This window comes from Epinephelus fuscoguttatus, linkage group LG12 (genome assembly GCF_011397635.1).
Source record: "Epinephelus fuscoguttatus linkage group LG12, E.fuscoguttatus.final_Chr_v1".
Classification (NCBI taxonomy): domain Eukaryota; kingdom Metazoa; phylum Chordata; class Actinopteri; order Perciformes; family Serranidae; genus Epinephelus; species Epinephelus fuscoguttatus.
In genome coordinates this window covers 8,936,449-8,942,071 of record NC_064763.1, presented here as the reverse complement: position 1 = coordinate 8,942,071, position 5,623 = coordinate 8,936,449, and positions in this window count along the sequence as shown.

The following is a 5,623-nucleotide window of genomic DNA, read 5'->3' as shown; positions in this document are numbered from 1 at the left end:
TGTCAGCTGCAGCCACTGATGCTTTCTAGACATTGTGATTTCCCAAAACTGAATAAATACCACACATAGCAACACAAAACTGCTTTGGTAGCTCAATCATGTTGTAACTAAGATATCCGCTGAAAAAAATATTTTATTCACGGACCGTTTATTGAGTTATTGCCTTATTTTTATACAGTCTATGGTTATTACAGACACCGCTAACGGCTAACGTTAACAGCTAACTGTTAGCCCAGCTAATCTACTATAACCATGTTACTAATTACAAAACGTTCACACAGAAATAGTAACGTTTTTTCAATCATTGTGTTTATAGACTTAACAAACATCAGATTAGTCTACACAGTGACATAGTGACGTGAAAAATGTGACATATAGCTAAACTCTGGTTTTCTACCCAAAGTATTTGTAAACAACACAGCGATTCCCTGGGGGCACCGCCGGAAGTGAAGGGCGTGAGCGATCGCCGAGGCCCCTGCACTTCCGTTAGTCGAAAAACTCCGGGCTGTGCCTCCAGAGGTAAAGAAAGAAAAAAAAAAATAGTGGGGTTTTTTTGTTTTGTTTTTGTTTTCTTTTTTTTTACCGATGGATTTCCAGATTGCTCATAATCTGACCATGAGTCAATCCAGCAATGGCTGTATGGATCAAGAGTTTTTGTATGCTTGTTTGTTTGTTTGTTTGTGTTACAGCAGGTGCTTCTTAATGGTTTTAAATCCAGTAAGAGTATTTTGGGGCTTACTCAAGGTTGTGTTTGATTCCCTGTTGTCTTCTCTGATTACACTAACAACAACAGCAGGGAGGTCAGTAAACAACCTGGTCTGGACTTTTCAGGAACAAAGCACACTCACAACAACCACCTCTTTTCCAACCCCTCCCCTGGTAAAACAAGAACAATTTTAATTCTTAAATGTGCATTATTTGAGGTTGAGCCTTGTCAAAAAAGAATGTCTGTTTCTTTGTGACAAACAATAAAGCCTCTCTTATCTTACAGCCAAGACACACTTCCTCACTGTACATTTTTTTTTGTGGTCCTCTGTGTGTTTTTGTGTGCTGGTGTGAGTTTGTGCGTGGGTCTAGCAATAAAGCAGCTGTTGGCTTTGCCTCACACTGCCAGATATCTCAGCTCCATGGCCTCCCACTGTTCTTGTCACTTCTCATCCTTCCATGTGCAGAGGACTGTTAAACTCCTGTCTAGAGATCCAGAAGTAGGTTTGTCTGGGCATGCTCAGTGCGGGGGCTTGGGAGACTTAAAATCTGAGTGTAGGAGGCGATGCAGTGCTGCTGCAGGGTTCAGTGGCTGCCTGCAACCAGCAGCAGTTTTTATACTGACATCACTCAACAACCAACCCTGAGGAAATGAATAATATGAGGCTTCACTCACCAAGATTATGCAAATGAATAAATGTATGAACACTGGGTCTATCCTTCCAAGCAAAGCAAGTCAATATAATTAAAAATGTGTCGTTTATTTAATTGTTTTTACTCTTCAGCAGCTACAGTCTTCTTCTTGTTTGCTCTATTCTGGGAATTTGGTTCACTATGGCAACAATATCTTCCCAAAGAAGTGCCAAGGTAATTTTTGAAAGTTTATTTATTAATACCTCCATATCACCATGGACACTGATATTTTTCATGCAACTGAGAAGTCTTTTTTTTCTTCCTCTTCACCTTCTTTTAGCTTTCCTAGTGATGTTGATTATATATGGAAGGGTATTGCTGCCATCCTGATTTAAAAAACAAAGTTTAATGCTATGAAAAAACACAACATAATTTTTTCATGGAGGCACCGATATGCTGTCACGATCAATCCCAGTTAACATTAGAAAACATGCTTTTTTAGGGATGTAAATCATGTTTGGGGGTGGCACAGTGGCCCAAGGATGAGTTAGGCTAGTTTACTGCAACATAATACAGTATGTAAGGACTCTGGGTCATGCTTGTGATGAGGGGCTACATAAATAACTTGACAGTGCCACAGAGACCCCAGAAGTGATGCAGAAATTAGACCAGTGAATCATGTGTGTTGACATAGCTAGGCCTGCTATTAGTCTCCACAGGGCAGACATGGGTACACCGAGAGGGTGGATGTATGAGGAAAATGAGAATGTGAGCCAGTTAGTTTCAGGACTTTTTGCAGCTCTGGTGAAAAGTAAATACTATTTACTCATGGACTGCACTGAAATACAGTGTTGAGGTACTTTTACTTTACTTAATATTTTTAGTGTGTCACTTTACACTTCACTTACTTTTAACTTCATTACATTTCATAAGGATATACACTGGAGTCTTTACACGTACACTCCTCTCCTACAGTTTATCTCCTACAGATGAGATTTTATCACCTACGTAACAGATATTATCTCCTATGTAGGAGATAAGCTTTTAGACTTAATAAGGTTGTTTTACTCCTACTTAGGCTATACCTCCTACATTGCAGATAACATCCTGCATGTAGGAGATCAAATATTTGCCAACATTGCCCACAGTTATTTTTTTTCACCTGCCTTTCAGGGCCTCTGGAATTTTACATTTAAACCATATAATAAGCTTATAAAATGCAGCACATTATTAAAGATTAAGCCAGTTGTTCCCAACTGTTTTGTGTTGTGACCTCCCACAAAAAAAGAGGTCACAAAGGTGTAGTTTAAAGATCTTTATAAGCTATTGGCAGTTCAGCTAAAAAGACATGCCCCATCTCATTTACATAAGGCCCAAAGAGGTTAAAATATTTAACAATTATGCAAAAATCAGCGATATGATGAATACAGATTTATTAGCAGAGCTTTTTTATACCTCTTTACTCTCTCATTTATCATCTCACGAACCCCAGATGTATCTTGTGACCCTTTGGAGGGGGCCTGACCCCTCGGTTTGGAATCACTGGACTAAACTATATAACAATAACTAAAAAACTATATAGCTTTAAGTATTCAAAACTAACTACATTAATCATCATGAATAAAACTGTCATATATAATAATATATCTGTCACATTTTCCTAGAAATGAGTATTTTAAGTACACTTTGCTTACAATCTTTCTGTATTTCTACTGAAGAAAGATTTTAAATGCATAACTTTTACTTGTAATGGTGTATTTTTATATAGGTATGTTACTTAAGAAAGGGATCTGAGTGTTACAGTACCGCCATAACTTGTGTTGTTCCTAGTGTTTCTTCCCCTTCCCTGGTTTCCTGTCTGCCTATCTCCCCTTGTTTAGATTTGTCTGTGTGCTGGCGTGGGCGTAGTCCCCCTCCCTGGTCTCCCTGGTTCCCAGCTCTGCTCATCATACTCACCTGCCTCATCAGCTCATCAACATGCAGTATTTCTACTCTGACGCTCCAACCGCTCACTGCCAGATTGTTGTCCAACCCAAGTGGTAGATAAACCTCGCAGCAGACAAAGACATTCTTAGCAACTATTTTCCTCATGTGTTTTTTCATGTTCCTGACCTGTTTTTTCAGGATCATCACTCACCTGCCAACCAGCTTCACCTGCACACCACACTTCCTTCACCCTCTGCCCACGCCAGCTTCATCTCAGCCTCCTCCACTCCTTCCCACAGACCCAGGACCCCAATTATTCCTATTCTTTATGACAAAAACCCTTTTTTTCATCATCCCCAACCTGTGTCCTGTGCTTAACTTGCTTTTAATCCATTCAAATCTAATATTATTTGCTAACAATTTCTATAAACATGTGTCTTTTTGGTTGGCAGCAATACACTACACTACATCCCCTTTACAATAAAGCCACAAATAAAAGCTTCTTAACACCCTCTAGATGAAAGCCCACTGAAAAAAATCTGACAAAAAACTGAAAGAGTCAATAAATTAGTCTGTGAGAAACAAAAATATGGTTTTAACTTCACTGTTTTTGTTATAATTACACTTTATAATTTAATTACTATTATCCTGCACATACTTATTCTCTTTTTGACACTGTGGCTTGTACTGTGCTGCTATTTTTACCCTGCCACTCTGTGAGTAAAGTGCTCCCCTCCTGGGATCTAAACAGGATTGTGCGAACAACCACCTCAAGTCACGAAAGCTAGGGTCTTCCTTTTGCTGTCTTTATTTTATTTTTTTTTTTCCCATGTGTGACATTTAGGATAGTGATACTGTAGGACAGGGACCTCCTGAAATGCAATGGTGACTGTGACTGTGAGGAGATAAATAGAATCTATAAGCATTAAATATAGACAAGACAGAGGATGAGGGGGAGAAAAATAGATAGAGGAAGCACTGCGTCATGCTCTCCTCGAGCATTTCCCCAGTTCAGTGGAGTGAGAAACAAAAAGCTCCACAAGCAAACTGCAGGCTTACATAACCTGTTTTAGAGTCATTTCGTGATGGACTAGACTGTGTGTTTATGGCCGATTGCTTTGCATGTATGTAAATTTGGCACGGACCTTCTGGTTCTGATTCAGCAGTCATACAGTAGCCTCTCAGCTCTGGTGGGCGCCTGATCACCATAGTGACAGAAATGTGCATTAGGGATTACAGATGTACTTGCCTGCTATAGCTGTGCAGATAATGATAATGATGGTAATTAATATTAGCGCTATGGACAGCCATACTTCAGAGATGACCTCTGTCATGTATTTTAAGATAGGGACTATGGGGGTCTTTTTTCCATAAAAATATCCACATGTAGGTGCGCAGAATTTTACTTAATACATATTGAGATAGTGTTTGCATCACACTGTAAACACAAAGTATTCTCTTATCTCATGCCCAGACTCGCCTCTTTTTGTTTCTGGCCACTTAATGGGTATGTATTTCTGTTTAGCTTGTAATTTTAACAAATAATTTCCATATGTTGACACAAGAGAAAGCTAGCTCTGTGACTTAGTGTGACCTCATCCGTTTCTGCAGGGGCATGTGCCTAATCATTTGTGATGTGGCTGTTGGCACATCCAGCAAAAATGAATAGTTAATATGATTCCAAATAAACTGTCATTTACATTTCAATGTGGCACCTTTGACGCAGTCTGTTTTTTTAATGTTGACAACATTAAGAAGTAAACAGAAGAAGTATCGGGTTTTTTATGAGTTTTGGGAGAGAAACCATTTATCAGAAAGTACAATAAAGCTCTAAATGTCTAACTCATGAAGCAGATATAGAAATGTACTGATTTAATATGGACTATGTCACTGATGTTTCACTATAAGCTGTGACATGATCTCTTGCACAAAGACAGATTACAGCACTGACAGTGTGACCAAGTACAGTGTAAGATGTGTGATTTTGCTCTAGGTGCTATGAATGAGTGTCCATTTTTATTTAAAGCACTTGTTAACACAGTGAGGAGAGGATGTTGTAATAGTTGATTTTTTTTATTTAATCTGAATTTGAATAATCTGAATTTCTATTCACTACAGGGGCTCTCGCCTTAAACTATGAACAACCAACCTTAAATCCCCTCTTTTTTTTTTTACACTATTTACTGGATCATCCAACTGTGTAGGGCAGGCTCTTAAAAAAAGGGGAGAAGAAAGAACATTAGCCAGGTTGAGAGTGAGAAAGCACAAATGCAAGACAGGAGGAGGGAGCACAGAGGAGGGAGGGCGGGTACAGTGGTGGCTGTTGGTGCTCTCTGCAGCACAGATCTGCTGAGAGCAC